Source organism: Ambystoma mexicanum, chromosome 2p (assembly GCF_040938575.1).
Source record: "Ambystoma mexicanum isolate Mex_15411 chromosome 2p, UKY_AmexF1_1, whole genome shotgun sequence".
Classification (NCBI taxonomy): domain Eukaryota; kingdom Metazoa; phylum Chordata; class Amphibia; order Caudata; family Ambystomatidae; genus Ambystoma; species Ambystoma mexicanum.
In genome coordinates, this window is record NC_090923.1 from 910,200,368 (window position 1) to 910,217,376 (window position 17,009).

A 17,009-nucleotide genomic window follows, 5' to 3' on the forward strand; every position below is an offset into this window, starting at 1 on the left:
TGTGTTGAATTAGTGCGCTCTTTAAGAACGTTTTGTGTTGACACATGTCTTCAGGCGGTGTGCATTCCATTGTCTAACCTGTGTTTTGGTTCTCAAGTTGTGGGAATTGTGTTGTCTCTTAGGGTGGGACATAGATTTAAGTTGAGGTGGGTATTGTTACTACGTCTTGCCCAATAAACCACCCAATAACTGCGGACAACCCTATGGAAACATGACAGATGGTCACAATTATTCTTCCTTCAGCCTTTATGCCTTATTATGCCATATTATATGATGTTAGGCAAATTCAGTGGCCTGCAACCTGTGTCTCTCCAGATGCTATTAACTACAACTCCTATTATCCCTCACCATTGACTATGCTGGATATGGCTTAAGGGAGATCTAGTGCAAAACTTCTGGAGAGCTAAATGTTGCAGACCCCTGGGCTAAGTGATGCTATGTCAGGGTGCACTATGCCACTAACTTCAGGGCCCACAGTTTCTATTCGGCTACCCAGGATCTCCCTCATGACTGCCCACTAACACCTCAAAGAAACTTCAACTCTACTACCACATGGAGGTATGTTAAAATGCAGATGGACATAGACCATGAACTAGCAACTGATAAAGCCACAATTTAAAATGCTAATCTAGCTGCATCCCCAGGTTACGGTGGAGTTGCTGCCCTGGCAGACAACACGTCAAACAATTCAGCGGCTGCCGTTTCCGATTAACAAATCTCAGCTCTCCTTAAGTGTTACAGATGATTGTTCTATATGCAAATGCTGTGTACATGATGCAGGCCTTTGTCAAACAATGACTACAAGCAGATACATTTATCACAAAGGCTCTTCTGGAGGTGCCTCAGTCTTGAAATTACTAAGTTGCATTGAAATGTTTAAGGAGGTCTCAAGTTGTCCAATGTCATGTGTGAAATAATTAACCATTTCTGGTTTTAAGGCTCATACCAAAACTGTATTTTAAAAAAACAGTTTTTTTTGTGTGAATATAGCTTTCACGCCCCAGCAAGGTTGGTGAGGGGGGCATGAGCTATAACACCCTGCAACCCGAGCTTTGGGAGGTCCAAACGAAGAGAGGACCTCAGCTCGGGCTGCAGGCCTTTAAAGCCCAGGTCCACCCTTCCGCCGGGGATTAAACGCTATTCACACCCCAGGATTTATCAGGGTGTGGATAGTTTTCTTTTTTTTTTCATCTAAAGGGTGATCAACTCAGCACGAGCCCACCCCACGTTGGAGAAAAAAAGGCCATTAAGATGGAAAAGAGACAAAGTCCCTTTTCGGATGACGGCAGCCATGGAAAAAATGTTCCAAAATGCCCACTGTCATCCGAAAAGAGACCTAGCCCCTTTTCTATTTTAATGGCGGTGGTGCGGGCAGTGAAAGCACAATCGTGCCCGGGAAAGGCAGATAGTTATTGGTCAATCTGTCTTTCTCAGGTGCAAATGTGTTGTGTATGCATGTGGTTCTGTGGGTCAGGGTCAAAGGCACAGTTTGTGTCCACTGAGAGCGACTTGAAGCAGAACTGGAGTCAGCATGGGCATATATCAAGATGAAATGCAGGATTTGATTTGGGCACTAGCACTATCAAAGGTGTGCCTTGTGGGTATACATTGTTGGCACGGGTCTTTTGGGGCACTAAAAGTATGCACATGTGTTTTGCAGGCGCAATTCTGGCATGCATTGTTGAGACCTTCATTACTTTCTTGGGACACAAAATGCATGAAAGAGGGACATACTCCTGAACCTGCTTAGTTTGGGCAGAAACTAATTGTAAGTGGTGAAATGCTGACATATATTGTTGAGAGAGACCTACAATTTTTCTTGGGGGATAGCAAAAATCAACAGCTATTAAAAGAGCTGTATGTGGGCCTTGCAAATCAGTGTGTAAATTCTACATTGTTGCACAATTGTTCCTGTGAAATGCATGATTACAAATAATTATTTTATAAAATGTGTAAGGGGAAGATGCATCAGCCCAAACCTTGTTGGATTAGTTCAGGTGCGCTTGCTCAGTTCAATTCAGGGAATCAATTTACACCCCTTAATATCCAAATGCATCAGCTGCAACTACTAGGTTGTAGTGGTATTGTTGAGTGGAGCATGGAAGCCCATTAAGATGACTAGTTGGGTATTGCTGCCTTTTTTGACCACACACTGAGAGAACTTCATTTCCCCTATAAACAAAATAAAAATCATGAGTTTTTCCATAGTGCACTCTCCACTCCTGTCACACTGGATTCTCCCCTGTATGTGCCCTATAAAATGGAATACTCTTTAAAATCAGAAATATTGTAGCCTTGGCCAAGAGTCTAATGGAGAAGACATAGTTTCTTGGAGCTTCCGCTCTTGCCCGCCAATAGATCCTGCACATTCTGCGATACCCCACCTGTTAGGGGATTAGGAACCCAAAGACGCTGTGCGCTGTGTGGGCAGCATATGGTTTACTGAACAGAATGGAAAGAAAGGCTGTGCGGGACAACACAGTCGAGCCGATGGTGCGTTGCACTAGGCCAGGGCCACCATCGTGATCCCATCGAGCAGACACCCTCCCCCTGAGGTGCCCGCCATCCGTTTTGGTGCAGCAGAGGGTATGCAAAATGGCCATGGATCCTGGAGGAGCACCCCCAGGGCGCCCATTATTCAGTGGTGCCAACATCCACACTACTGAAGGACTTGCCCCAGCGGCCCCTGCTGAGGAATCCGACAGCATGCCCTAGTGTTCAGTGTGGCGGCGTGACATCCTCCAGGCACCGCTAAGATGGGCATTTGTAGTGACACCCCTACTCCGACTTTCACCCGGGGGGCGTGGGGGCGGAGAGGAGCAGAGGGCACCGGCCCAAGTAACAAGAGGAAAGTGGTGTGAGAAGCAGTGACACAAGCAGCTTCTCCATAGGTACAGCCACATACTTTTGGCTTGGGCCCATCTGGTGTGCCCATAGTATCACAGTGGGCATGGTGTGGCTTTAGGATCACGGCTGCACCTGTCTGGTTGCACTAGCAGAACAGGGCCTATACCTCAGTGAGTTTCCCCTTGAGGAGCGTGAAGGGAGCTGGGGGACTCCCACCTGGACTGGCGCCTGGGCCTGGGGGCTGGGCCAGAGGAGGGACTTGAGCGAACTGCCCAGGCTGATTGGAGAGGGGACACACCGGGCAGCACTATTCCTGAATCCCCTGTGTGAGGCAGACCTGGGAGATGTGGCAGTGAGATGGGGGCAGTGCAGGGCAGCGGGACGTTCTCCCCTCCCCTTTCTCATTTTAGAGTAGAGGTGGCATAGGCAGGGGTATAAAGAACACAAATACCACCACTGCAGGGAGGAGTTTGAACATGGTGAAGGGTCAACAGCAATGTATGAAACGTTTTATGGGCAGAAAACACACAAAAACAAGCTCCCAACAACGACCCTAGTGACAATTGCACAGATAATGGCAGCCATTCAGGACTTGCGCTCCTCCCTGGAGACCAAGGTCCAATCCGGCTGTGTGGAGGTGTCTTTACTACGAGCGGACCTCAAAAAAGCTAATGAGAGGATGAGAGAGGTTAAACAACATGTGGGTGACAAGGAAAATGCAGTGAAGACCCTCCAAGTTCAAATGGACGCGCTAGCGGCAGCAACTAAGCCCGGCCAGGCCAGCATGACGAGGGCCGCTCCAGACGATGCAATTTTGCATTTATGGCCTTGCAGAAGTAAGAGAAGGCAGTGGCTCATTGTGGACAAAATAGGCATCAAGGGCCTGTCCAAATGGTTCACCATAGAAGGGGTGCACCGAGTCCCTGGCATTCCACCACCAGTGGGGGTTCCCCTGCGTGCGGTCATTGCAAAACATTTCAACTTTCGAGACCTGGATGCTCCAGGACAATCCGAGAAGAAGGGCCTACGAGATCGATGATGCCATGTTCCTTATTTTTCCAGACTTTACCAAAGACGTTCAAAGGCAAAGGAAATCCTATCTTGCGGTAAAAAGGAAATTGAGGGACATGAACATCAAATACATGATGTTCTACCCAGCCAAACTCACGGTTTTAGAGGATTGCAGAGCCTTCTTTTTCAACAGACCTGAGGAGGTGTGGGTCTGGATAGACACATTGGGAGCCGGCCGAAGGGAGAACAATCAACAGGAGGGGAACAGTCTTCGGGTCAACTGGTCAAAGTCAGTCCTAAAACCAGGGAAGGGTGGGCAGGCAGTGATCGAGGAGTGTGACACCTTTTGGATTGTGTCGGGGTCCTTTAAGTATCTGGGGGTTCAGATAGGCATGGACACATTTATTGAACGCAACTTGCAACCACGCAACCAGTGGTTGCGAGATCCGTGGCGGATGCCAGTTTCTGGTCGTCTATGCCCTTTTCCTTGTTGGGGAGAGTCACAATGTTCAAGATGATGACGCTACCAAGAATTATTTACATTTTGCACAAAACACCCCGTTAAGGGTCCCAAAACGACAATTTTGACTCATTGAATCAACAGTGTGGAAGCTACTGTGGAGCCACTCGCAACCCAGGATAGCTCTGAAAAACCTGTACAACTCCGTTTGGGATGGTGGGATAGGGCTCCCGGACCTTAGGAAATATTACTGGGTTTCACCATTGGTGGTGGCTGATGGGTGGGTGCACAGGGATGCACATGGCCCACACATTGGGCTGGAACACGCCAAAATGAGCTATAATGACCCGCTGCAGACACTTTATGGAGGGATGACCAGGAAGGACCGGCTTCCAATATTCCAATATCACAACAAACGGTGAGAGTCTGGGGCAAGGCACAGGAGGAAATGGGCTGGAAGGGCATCAAAAACCAGAAACCTCAACTATGGCATAACTGAGACCTGACTGAGTTGGTAAATTAACACTCCCTTCTCCATGGTACGGCAAAACATTCGGGTCATGGCGGATGTACTGGGGGAGGAGCACATCCTCTCATTATGGAGGTGTTGCAGAGCTCCCAGTTAACAGAGTGGGATCTATACCAATACGTCGGGTTCCGGACCACCATGTGGGCACAATATCGTGGCTCCAAAGGCGTTTCAGTCCCCTGTGGAAGCGAATGTTACAATTGAACCACTATCTGAGAAAGCTATCTGACCGTGTACCACTCGCTATGCAGCTTCACCAGACGACCGCTGACGGGTCTCTAAGTCAAGTGGGAAGCAAACGCGGGTTTCTTGGAAGCAGAAGAATGGCAAGAAGCCCTTATACTAAGTGGCTATGTCATCCAGATTTAGACTTGTACAAATGAAAATCCTGTGCAGAACGTACTACACGAGGGAAGCTTTGTTTAGCTGGGGCCGGTCAGCTGACTCTACCTGTTTACGATGTCGCACAGCGCAGGGCTAATTGTATCACACTATCTGCGCATGACGGGGACGGTGTCTGAGAAAGTGTCTGCTGTAATATTAGGACCGGTCCCTTTGGACCCAAAGTGAATGCTGTCAGAGGCCTGGGGAGACACCACGTATTCCAGATACGAAAAACGATTTATTTGAAACGCCTTGATAATCGCAAAACGTAACATTGCCATGAACTGGGGAGCAAGGGAAACCCCCAAGGTGTCCAAGTGGGTATTGGATATGGATGGATGTCTGGCTGTGGAGGAAAGAATTTACAGGGACAGGGGGTGCCCCGATACGTTTGGAAGAATCTGGGCTGCTTGGGCGGTTTTTGTCTGGCTGTACAGCCACCGTACAGCACGTTGTCATTCCAATGTTAAAAGATGTAACATGTCACTTTATGCGTTCTGTACTCGATAACTGATGAAGCCGGCTACGCTCCTCTCTAACCAAGAGTCTATGGGCCTCATTACAGGTCTGGCGGTCCGGAATTAACAGTGGCGGTAAACCCGCCGCCACTGTTAATTCCAGACCGCCTGATCCCGAGTCCTGCAGGCGGGAGGTGATCTTCCCGCCAGGTCTGACCTGGCGGGTTTAACATCGCCCGCCTGCAGGCGGACGTGGAAACACCACCACCATCACGAGATGGTGCCAGTGTTTCCACTTCCCCATTCCCATTGAGTCCTATAGGACTCAATGGGTATGGGGATTTACACCATTCCGCCTCCAGGATTCCCAGGACACCAGGGTCGTAATGCCCTGGTATTTCCGGGAGTCACGGAGGCGGAATGGTAATACGAGTCCGGCGGTAACCAGGTGGTTTTACCACCTCGGTTACCGCCGGACTCGTAATGAGGCCCTATGTCCATTTGTACCACTGTCCCGATTTGTTCGTTTCATTTAGTAAAATCAATCAACAATGAAATATCGTTATGCATGGAGACATTCTCTCCTAAAGAAGCATGCGCCGCAGTGATGTGGTATCTTACAAGGAGATGAACTATCCTATTAAATAGGGAAGTGTAGGCAGCAGGATTGAGGCGATGCGCGCGGCAGGGGATTCGCGAGCCAGACTCAGTCAGAATGCTCACAATGTTAGTTGTATCATGAGCTATGAGATGTATTTCCAGGCGTTCTGGTTAGCTCTGGTGCAGCCTCTAACCATCTCTGTATACTAACAAGTATTAGTGCTGCAGACATTTCTTTGTTTAATGGGAATTGGGGAATTCACTGTACACCCACTTAAAGTGTTGTTGTAAAAGTTAATAGCAGCAAAAAACAAAATGTTTTTCAGTTTAATCCTAAAAACTTTACTCTGTGGTTATATTTAACATCACGTATGCAGACAATGAGGGTGATGAGGGCCATGAAAAGCTTTTGGGTAAGCTGCTCGATAAACTCTGTTAAGTAACATGTCAAGTAGACATTGAGGGGTTTGCACTCAGGAGTGGAGAGAGCCTCAATATTTTGTCAAACTTCACTTTCAGTAGTGTAGAAGGGGCCCCCACATCCACCACAATGTGGTGGGCTGCTGTCCTATGCCCTGGGGCGAGGCCCCATCAGCATTCTAACTTTAGAGTTGTGACACGGGATGGTGACACTCAAGTTCCACCGCACATGCCAGGAATCAGGAAGCTCTTCCTGATGCCTGTTTGCATGGAGCGCGGGATCCAGCAGCCTCCCTGGAGAGGAGCAGTGAGTCCCTCAGAGCTGGTCACAAGCAGGAAACAGTTAAGAGAAAAACAAAACATATATATTTTTTTTATTTTTTTCACTGGATATGGTGTTTCAAGGTGCCACAAGACAAAAAAAGGTGGGGAGGGGACAAGGGCAAAAGAAAACTATAGCGGTCCTACCAGGCCTTGTGAATTTCGGCTCGTGCAAGTGCAGTAACAAGAAGTGCAAGGGAGAGGCGGTGTGCCGGTTTGCGCAAAGTGCGAAGTGCTAACGTGGAGATGCAATTGAAAGGGTGTGTGGAGGACGGAGGGAATTAGAGATGAAGAGGTCCACAGGCTAAGTGCGAGGAAGTGGGGTGGACTGGGCGGGGGGGCCCGCCCGGTGCCCTATAGGACTCAGAGGGAAACCAGGCAGCCAGTCACTGAGGCAGACAGGGGCGTTAGCAGGGGAGGGTGAGAGGGATGGAAGAAGAGAAAGGGAAGGAATTGAGGAGCTTCCAGAACTTATGGAGATTGGGCTCAATCCTGAGAGGGGCAGCAAGACCATTCCAGAGAGAGGCTCCTGCGGAGGAGAGAGATCTACCCCCCACTCTCTGCCTACTGCCCACTATCAGTTGCGACTTTGCTTTGTGCACTCTGGCTTCGGTACACCTCATACATTAGCTGTCTCTCTGCTTCTAACTGTCCTCCCAAAAATTGCGAGGAAAAAGTAAAGCACAGGGGACTGTGTTGATAATTTACCTGTACTTGGAATCAAACAGGGTGCCTTCTCAAGGTGATGTGAGGTGACAACATGTTCCAGCAATGCAAGCTATCCTGTATTTGTATCTCATCAGGAACTGGATGTGTTGCCTGTAGGTTACACATGGATAGCTGCATTAGGTCTATTACCCCACTGCGATGTCAATCCTGCAAAGAGTTGGAGCTAGAAGACCGAAGGGCTCTAGCAGGGAGGTATTTAGGGAGAGAGAGTTGGATGTAGCGGGGTCGCAGGGCCCAGAAAGCCTTGTGGATGATGCCTAGGGTCTTGAACTTGATCCTAGCAGCAACCAGGAGATTTTAGTGCTGGAGAGATGTGATCCCTCGGCTTGCAGTCCTATTCTGGGTTAGTTGAAGGGGGCGAAGGAAGGATGAAGCAAGATTGAGGAAAAGGTTGTTGCAGTAGTCCAGCCTACAGATGGCCAGAGCTCTTGAGACATTGAGTTTCTGGGGGAAGGTGAGGAAAGGGAGAATGCCTCTGAGGAGGTGCAGCTGATAGTGGTGCAGCTGATATTGCAAGTATGTGTGTGAGTGAGTGTGTGTGTGTGTGTATGTGTGTGTGTGTTGCAAGGTTATGTATGTTTGTATGTGTGTATGCGTGTGTGCATACTTGCAAAGGTGTTTCTGTGTAAGTGTGTGTATAAATGAGAGTTCAGTGTGAGTGGTGTGTGTGTGTATGCATGGGTGTGAGTGCTCGTGAGAATGAGAATGCAGTGTAACTGTTCTGGGTGTTTGTGTGGAGAATGTAGTGTGGGTGTGTGTTAATGATTAAGAGAGAGAAGCTGTATGTGTGACTGACTGGTAGGTGAATGGTTATGTATGTGTACGCCCAAGGCTGCGGACCAGGCAGGAGGCATTGGAGCACATGGATTCTTACAGTGACATGACATGTTTTAGTGCCATTTTTGGGCAAAGCCAACTTGATGAGAGTTATTTCATGGAGTAGGGTTTGGGGTGGGGTGTTTATTATACAATGGGGCAGGCATTATGGACATTAACATTCTGTGGCATAATATGTTTGCTCACATTAAGAACAAGGCCAATGTACCCTTAAGGGGCCCTTTAAATCAGTAACATGTCATACTCAGGATGGGAAGTAGAATAACTCTTAAACCAAATAATAAGACTGACTCAGGAAGTTGGCAAAAAGTGTCTCCCGGCTGTTTTATTTTCAATTGTCTAAAACAGGGTGTTACAACGGACGTCAACAGATGGAGCACAGCATAATCTTAATGCATTTCATGAAAAAGAGTTCTTTTATAGCAAAAACTCATCATACGTGACATTACACTACATGGCAAACTAAGAAAACCTATGGGAGGTTGTGATTGGTTTAAGGGGAACATCGAAGTATACTTTCTTTAAGGGATCGGGTTTTGAATAGGACTCTACAGTCAGGTGGACAGCTTATACCCACCCCTAGTACAAGCCGTCTTCATCAGTTACTAGATACTCGTAAACCATTGGTTATCAAACTGTAAGGCCCTTCATTATATGGCCCTCTACTATTGGTTGGCATGCTTGTACCCTTCTGGAACATTCGGCTCACTAGCAGCACATAATCTGGTACCCCAGGGGCCAGTGGGTGGACTTGACCATGTCTCCCCACCCAATTAACTCAACATCCATCATCGCTCATGCCCCCTGCCATTCAGATTGTCATTGAACTTGTCCTTGCAAAGTACCATTGCTCCTGAGAATTAAAGAGAGTATAGGCACGCTCTTATCGCAGTTCAGGTCTGTATGCCCAACTCTTATTTCCATCCTGGACTCACGTGACAGGAGTCTGTATTTTAGCCCGTTTTGCAGCATTTAATTGTCTTGAATTAATAAACTTGGCACTCATAGTGTTCTTTCTTGCACCTTAAGAAGGGCTGATTCAGCTTCTCACCTTCACTGTTCTTCAAGGATAGATAACCAGTTCTTGGCTGCTCCATCCTTTGACACCAGGCCAGACAGCTATTTCAGTCCTTTCCTTGATCTTCACCTGCTTCCTTACTGTGACACAGCTTTCCGATCCTTCTTTCTTCACAGGTCTAAGCTTACTAAATATGTGACAATGATGTCCAGATTCTATATAATGACGGCCGCACCTGAAGTCTATTCACTAACTATAACTGGCCTTTATGATTAATTAGTCTACTTGCATTGCTGCATCTGTACAGTTATAAAACGGTTTGCATTTTCTGCAGTGCTCTTCACACATGCAATCTTCATTCCGCCTATCTAAGCTTACTCGATTCTTTACTTCGTCATCAGATTCTATTAGGTCTATGCATCTTCTTCGTCGACCACTCTTCTCAGTGCATCACGCTCATTTCTTGTGACGTCACCAGCCTCATTTTCTCTCATCTTCATATTCCTTCGGGAAATCCTCCAAGAGATTGTCATCTCTGCGGGGTACATCATATAGGGTATTCTCAATGGATACCTTTTCTCAAAGACTCTCAGTGGAATTGGCACCATCACTGGTGTCGTGCATGTCATGATTTCCGTTTTCTGTTACGCTCACCTGGATCCAACAGGGGTGTCGAGCGGAACTGGACAGCCACGGTCTCCACAAACGTGATGCGTAGTGCAGAGATGACTGACTGGACTGGCCCACCTAGCTTCGTCTGCTTGACCCATAGAAGTAGTCTCCTAAAGACGGGGAAAGGAAATTAGCCACCTGTGGATTTGAGTAGTAACACCTCACTGCGTCCCCACTTATCACTTCTGACATTCCCTTTCACAAAGCTCACCTTATAGTTTTGTATGATGAGCTCTCCACCCTGCGAAGAATGCAGGGGCGCGTTGATGGCCAGTTACTTCACTGGCTTGAGGGTATTGGAAGAGTTCTGGACAAATCTTGGCTCCAAACCTCCGAGTGAAAGGCCGTAAGTATATAGTTCTAAAGAGTTCAAAATGTCTGAATAATCACTCTTGTCCAATTCCTTGTTTCTTTTGCAGCTTAGACCCAAAAGATGATTGTCTTGTGGCAGCTGAAAGCGTTCAGGTAAGAGTCTGTGTTTTGTATCACTGTCCGGTAAATGATGCCAAGGTTTAACTCGCTGCTTTCTCTTTTGTTGCAGGTGTAGCGTAGGAAGATTTGGCGTGCTGGTGGATAATACCTCCTGCGGTAAAATCAGGTAAGCATATGGTGGCAAGAGATTGTCCTTGTTTGTTCCCTTGGCTCACCTTGTTGTTTTCTTGTCCCCCTTAGGTGCTGGAATGCGGCAACCTGGTGAAGGAGACAGCACTGGATCGTAGAGATGCTGCGAGGAACGGTGAGTATGGCGCGGCGCTGCTGCTGGCGATGCGATGCATTTAAAATGAAGTCTGTTTCTGGTTCAAAGATGCGCTGAATCCGAAATCAGGTAAGAAATCCAGTAAAGTTCTTGCTCTAACCTTTCTTCTTCTTTCCCTTCTTTCTAGGCACTCTGGACTCGAGGCGGGCGGGGCAGGATGCTGGATGCTGACTGCAGACACGGTGAGCGTTACGCTGCTGGATGCAGAATAACGCGAAGCATGTGCTGCTCTTCGGGCGTCGTTTAAATAGCCTTCAAAGTAGTCCCAGGTAAGTATTCCTCCACAACCACACCCGAGTAACAAAATAGTTTCTAAGATAAAATAGTCCCTTCAAGCCTCACATGGGCTTGGATGCTTGGATCCCTTGCAGCATGGTCTGCATCAGGTAAGTTTTAACATATGAGCCTGGCGCCTATGGCACCAGGACTAATGTCCCATATGAGCCTGGCACCATAGGCGCCAGAACTGTACCCAGATAGCCCCTAACAGGGGTTGCTGGGTTTGCTCCAGGTAACATGATGCCTGCTTCCGGGGTTGATGGACTTGGTCTGGATGCCCGGGGGTAGGCATCATGACATTTTCCAACATATAGGAAGAATGGGGGCGGGACTTGCAGCAGAGGCATTCGGCTGCTCCTCTACACTAATCTTACATGGGAAGGGGAGGCATTTGTGCAGCCAAGCATGGACATGTTTTCTTACTGTGGCATAGAATGTTTTACTGGCGTTAAGAGCAAATTTATCATGATGAGTGTTCTTAACTGATGTTTTTTCATCCAGCTAGCAAGCAGGTGATTTGTTTTGATGATGCGTGGCTTTTCTACCGGCTCTAAGGGCAAATTCAACATGAGTGCTATTAAATGAGGGCTGGGGCATTTGTGCAGGCAGCAAGGTCATGACGATTCCTTTCTGTGGCACTGCATTACGGGCAAGGTTCTTCCCACCACCATGTAAGAAGAGTCTTCTTACATGGTGGTGGGAAGAAGCAATTGTGCAATCAGCAATATCATGTATTCTGGCAGAGAGTTTACTCACAATAAAGGCAAAGCCAACAGGTGTATGTTGTATGTTGGAAAGGTTTGTACATGGGGATATATTGGCAGAGCCATCAGGAACATGTTTTCTTATGTTATCATTACTGTGTATAATATCGCCGGCCAAGAACAGGGATGGCTGGTACATTTGGGTACCTCAGCATAGACACAGCCCCTTTGTCTCCACACTAATTGAAAGATGTAAGGTTTGAGTAAGGTTTGAGTAAAGCACATACTCTGTAGTGCAATGGGCTGCATGCCCCTGCAGGGAAAGGGGCATTATGCACATTGCCCATTGCACATGGATGGTGGTCCCGACCAGTCGGAGCATGATGCAGCCCATACGTAATTGGCACGGTTGTGTGGGCCATTAGCATGTATCCTAGCAGAATCCCCCACTTTTTGTGTGACACCACTCGTGGGTCGGAGAACAATTTAAAAAATCAGGCTGCACATGGGCCTGAGTGATCTCCCAATAACCAATGCAAGTGCTGGTATGCCCACTATCAGTTGCGACTTTGCTTTGTGCACTCTGGCTTCGGTACACCTCATACATAAGCTGTCTCTCTGCTTCTAACTGTCCTCCCAAAAATTGCGAGGAAAAAGTAAAGCACAGGGGACTGTGTTGATAATTTACCTGTTCTTTTAATCAAACAGGGCGCCTTCTCAAGGTGATGTGAGGTGACAACATGTCCCAGCAATGCAAGCTATCCTGTATTTGTATCTCATCAGGAACTGGATGTGTTGCCTGTAGGTTACACATGGATAGCTGCATTAGGTCTATTACCCCACTGCGCTGTCAATCCCCCAGCCTCTGAGATCAGGGGTCTGAATCCTACTATGCCTTCTTCTGGCCTATCAGAATCATCTTTCACCCTAGGATATTTTGTTCTACAAGGTGATGCTAATCATCAGTTGATGTGAGCCTTAAATATGAGTAAAACAGTTACGTCTTTGGCTGCATGAGGGGTATATTGGTTTGGACATTGCAGGCTTCTGTCCACTGACACTATACATGTATTACTTCTGCTTGTTAAATGAAACACTGTGCTCTCACAGGTGAAATATTTGACATGCTCTTGCTGTAGTGCCCCTTTCCCACCAATGCAATAGACTGAGTTATTGCAAAGTGCTACCTTCTGCCTTTAGCTTGCTCGATTTAGGAGGGCCTATGCTCCCCCAAGACAATGATTGCATGTTTGCAATCATTCTTGAAAGCCCAATGAGAACATGGATGTGGTGAATGACCTGCACATATACCTTCTTGTCAGCAACAGACTTTACCTCGTCTGGAAGCTGTTGACTCTTTTGAGTGAGGTAAGGCCTGTCCCTCCCAGAAGCCACTCTGACTAGAGTGAATGGATACCCTCAGGCAGATTGACTCCCAGGAAAGAAGGACTTGGAGGAAAAAGCAGGCCCAATAGAAAAAAGCGCCAAGTAGAGTCGTTTCTGGAAGGTAGTGGACAGGATCCAATTCCATGGGTTCCCTGCAGGTAAGGTACTGAGCGAATAATCCAGTAGGTGAAGAATCGGATTGTAAGAGGATTCAATTCAACACTACAGATAAGTCAATGCCTAGTCTGGGATACTGAATGGAAACCCTTATTGATATATCTTTATGTCCAGTTCATGAGTTCTGGATGACTACCCCTATATAACACCCCTCTCTTAGAATCCCCCTGACCCCACTGAGCCAAGAAGTAGTTCTGTTTTGCAAGTTTAAAAGGTTTATTTGAGAAATAAGACAAAATATAGATACCACGCTTTTATAATAAATTAATAATCGATATCGCCCTTATAAATATAATGTTAATCAACAATGGGTAATCTGACACTAGCACACTTCTTTATAATCAATGAGGAGTTAGTATAGGATGGATCAAGTAGCAAAAATACTTTTATGATTTCAAGGGAAAAGCAATGAGGAATAAAATGCAGTACAGAAATACTTGAGATGATTTTAGCAAAATATAATATAATCACTTTTTCTCTGGCAATTCACCCCCCTCCCCTATGCAATGTAAGCAATGTAAGACATGGAAGTAGATGAAAAGAGGAGCACACAGTTCTCAGGAATGCAATCAAATACAATACGAAATTCAGTTCCCCCCCCAGCAAGCTTAGAGAAAACCGGTATGAGTTTTAAAACACAGGCCCAAGTGCTTTGAATGTGGTGGCAATGAAGTGAGAAATATGCTGAAAATGCTTTTAATTCCCTTTAGGAGGTTCAGGGTAAGTGAGAGATACTTGGGATGAGTTCGGGCTCACTTTAGCAATGATTCAGAGATGGTGATTAAGAGGCAAATGAATTTTTAGCAAGGAAAGAAATGACTGCTGATGGTTACACGTGGCTGGATTTTTAACCAAATCGCAAATCGCGGTAAAATTCGCGAGTGCATGAATCGTGATTACGGCAAAAGTATAAGGAGTAACAAGTCGGTTCCTATCCCAAACGGTTCCAGAGATACGGACGATTAAATAAAGGTAGTTTTTCGGATTTAAAGTAAACTCAAAATGACAGGTGACAGCTTGCAGCTTCAGAATTGACAGGTGACAGTTGTGCAGCTTTACAAATGACAGATGACACGATTTCTAGGAGGCTGTTCTACTTAGGTTAAAATAGTTTGGATTAGATTATTTTAACTAAGAGATTGGTTCTGCACAGTTCTGCTAGGTACTCACAATATAAATTTGAAGTAGGCCTCGCCACGGATCTGTTCATGTTTTGGACTGGACTCCGGTTCTGTTCTCGGCACTTCACAGTGATCTGGGTCAGCTCTCTGGTTCTGCTCACAGCGGTCTCTGCACGGCTCCTAGATCTCTGCACTGGTCCTGGCAAAAGTTCTTGGCAAGGGATTCAAGCAGCTCACCCGGCTGTGAGTAGCTTGCAATGATTTGAGGCCTGCTGCAGAAAACTCAGCTTGTGGTTTTAGGCCTCTGATTTAGGTTCTAAAGTATAAGTTCTAGGTTCTGGAGTATGTAGCTGGAGTCAGTCTGGAACTGGTATCTTCTGGATGTTGTGTGGTCCGGCAAAACGCTCCGCAGCAACTGGATTTGAATGTCTCTACCTGTCCCAGCAGTCTCTTTTTATGTGTTTTGAAAATGGGTGTGTGCCTGGGCCTAGCTAAACCTGCCCCTCTCTACTTGTCATTGGCCCAATTCTCCCCTCTCCCATGATTGGGGGAAGGAAATGTGAGTCAGAGTGATGCTGTAGGTTTTATGGGTCAGAGGATCCTCCCCTGGTCAGTTTGCCCACAAATCTATATTTGATTCAATTACATCCTTCCCAGATATACAATTTGTTGAAATTACATGTGCACATTATATATTCCTTATGGTCCATGCTTGTCCGCCTCTGATCTTCCTGGGGGCTTGCATTCAAAAATGACAACATTTTGCGCTTTTTAACTGGTTTTGCAATATCGGACATTTACCCAAATTTACACACATGTGCGCAAGGAGTATGGACATTAATTGATGAAGTGTCAGATTTTTAACATGCAGACATTTGGAGTGAGACCCTATTTTCCGCTAGTAATCCCCCAGAATACACCACAGGGTCCTAACGCATCTCAAAATGTTCACAGAAAAATCACAAAAATAATGATATTACTTATATAATTCTGACAAGTCCGCACTTTGAGTTATCTATCTTTTTAAAATTATGCCCTGGTCAAAAAGGGGTGTGGCTTCCCACATCACAGGGTGAAATAACTGGTTTATCCACTTCCCCCAAGCTCAGCTGCTAGCAGAGGCACTGCCCCTCCCAGTTTCCCCTAAGAGGAAGCCACTTTACGGCCCCCCAATATAACATTTGCCTGAGTCCAGGACAGGCCTTTGTTCAACTCCCTGTAGTCCCCAGCTGCTCCACCCCTAATCTAATCAACAGGGCCATGTGACCTCAGGATGCAGCCAGGCCTGGCAGTCAGGCCTGGGAACACAGCTGTTGATCCAGTATCAACTCCTGTCGGGGGTAGTTGTCAGGCAGAATTCAGTTTCATTAAGCCAGGTTTCAGCTAAATGTCACTTTTTGTTCCCAGTTTTCTACATTCGAATCAAACTGACAATTTTTTTTTTTTTTTAACTTTTATTTTTCAGCTCGGTAACACAGGTACAGGTGAGTAGACATAAAGCATACTAGATTAAAGTCGGTCAAATAATATGAGTACACACAGTTTGTATAAGCAAAGTATCAGGAGGAAAAAAAAAGGGGGGTCGATACATACACATGTGAGGACCTATGGGGGGTCGGACCATACACAAATGAGGGAAAATAAAGAAAAGGGATCACAAGGTCAGCATGGGGGTGGGCTAGGTGAGGGGGGGAGGAGATACGGAATCCGAATCAGAGTCAGTGGCAGACATAAATAAGCGAAACTGCAGCCAGATATCTCTGGGCCTGGAACGGGTGGGTTGTTGTATCGCCCAGGCTTCCTCCGTGTCGGAGGCCCACGTCACTGCCCTGAGCCATTGTGCGTGGGTAGGGATGGAAGGCCTAAGCCAGCAAAGCAGAATTGTGCGCACAGCAAGTAGCATGCAGAGGCCGGCAAGTTTTCTGGAGTCACGGTGGAGGTCGGGGAAGTCATGGAACAAACATGTCATTGGGGATGGGGAAATGTGGAATTCAAGGATAGAGGACATAGTAGAGCACACTGAGGTCCAGAATTGAGCAAGTCGGGGGCAAGACCACAACATGTGGAGATAGTCAGCATTCTCACATGCACACCTAGGGCACCTGGGGGAGGAGTCGTTAAAAATATGATGTAGTCTGGCCGGAGTGTAGTGGTACCTGTGGAGCACCTTGAATTGAATTAATTTAAATCGGGAGTTGAAGGAGACATCCCGGGTGCGTGCGCACTTATGAGCCCAGCGCTCATCAGTCACCTCAAGTCCAAGATCGATCTCCCACGAGCGCCGTAGTTTGGAAAATGT

The 17,009-nt window shown here is 46.8% G+C and overlaps 1 protein-coding gene across 1 annotated transcript in view; it reads right to left on the reverse strand.

The window, feature by feature from the left end:
* LOC138566897 (prolactin-releasing peptide receptor-like) overlaps window positions 1–17,009 on the reverse strand; it is a 215,745-nt gene that overhangs the window by 36,957 nt on the left and 161,779 nt on the right. The window lies entirely within an intron of this gene.